A 1,332-nucleotide genomic window follows, 5' to 3' on the forward strand; every position below is an offset into this window, starting at 1 on the left:
CTAGTGTTTAAAAACGAACATCACGGTCAATCTCACAGAGAGCTGAACAAACGCGCCACCCAGCGGCAGACTCACGAATTACAGGCTGCGATTTCAAAATATTCAAAATATTATCAACACGCAAATAACACGTACTTTGCATGTAAATCCCAATAACAGACGCTCTTTCAAAACAATTAAACAAGACTTTTCATTTATAAAAACTGCAGACAGATTGCAGCACATGCCATGCACACCTACGGCGTTCTCTTGTACGTGCTTAATCTCATCAGACAGACCTTGCAGTTAATTAAGGAAATTAATGAAATAAAGCATGTACTTACAGGTGACATGATGGATTCAGCACACATATGTGAATTTAGATCGTAATCCAGTGTGAATTCGTTATTTTGTCCTTTGTCTCACAGACTCACGCTGAGACTTTGTGGGCGTGGCAGGCGCCTGAAAGTTGTTTCAAGTAGAAAGGGTCTAAATAATTATTCTCATATTTTAATTCTTTCGTTTGGCAAGTGTTAAAAATCTATTATATACTATTAGCTACTATCCCTATATATTTTTTTTATTATATATAAGTAGTATGCTAGTATGCGGTATTCTATGGCAGAAATGAAGTAATGAAGTAGTATGCTAGTATGCGGTATTCTATGGCAGAAATGAAGTAATGAAGTAGTATGCTAGTATGCGGTATTCTATGGCAGAAATGAAGTAATGAAGTAGTATGCTAGTATGCGGTATTCTATGGCAGAAATGAAGTAATGAAGTAGTATGCTAGTATGCGGTTCCGATGAGCATTTGAAAATATTTTGGGCTGATTTCCCAGACAGCAGACAGTTTCGGCCCAGATCCGGCCCACATCTGGGTTACATAACAGCTGATTTACATAACACAAAGCCAAAAATCAAAGAATGTTAAGAATGTTTATGCATTAAGAATGCATATATGGACTGTGTAGGCTGTATGGATCCAAAGCAAAACATATATTGAATTTACAGTAATACAGTATATGATTGCTGTATGTATCCAGTAGATGGCGGTATAAACTAGAAATAATGTATTTGAGTATAATCAGCCTCCCGTTGCGTTTACAGGCAGCCAAAGTGAGTTCAAGCTGTGAGCTTAAAGGTAAGGTAAGATAATAGAGTGTAAGTAATGCGTGATTTCAGGCTTTCCCACTGACTGCTTGAACACACACTTTCACATATTCATGACAGAGCCCAGAGCACTTTATCAAATATAAAATATGTGCAAAACCATGGAGAATTAATTTTATGCATCAGAGAGGCTGGAATTGAAAAGTAAAATTGTTAGAAGTGAACGGTTTGCGCTGTGAGT

Source organism: Sinocyclocheilus anshuiensis, unplaced genomic scaffold, assembly GCF_001515605.1.
Source record: "Sinocyclocheilus anshuiensis isolate Anshui unplaced genomic scaffold, SAMN03320099.WGS_v1.1 scaffold1646, whole genome shotgun sequence".
In the NCBI taxonomy this organism is placed as follows: Eukaryota; Metazoa; Chordata; class Actinopteri; order Cypriniformes; family Cyprinidae; genus Sinocyclocheilus; species Sinocyclocheilus anshuiensis.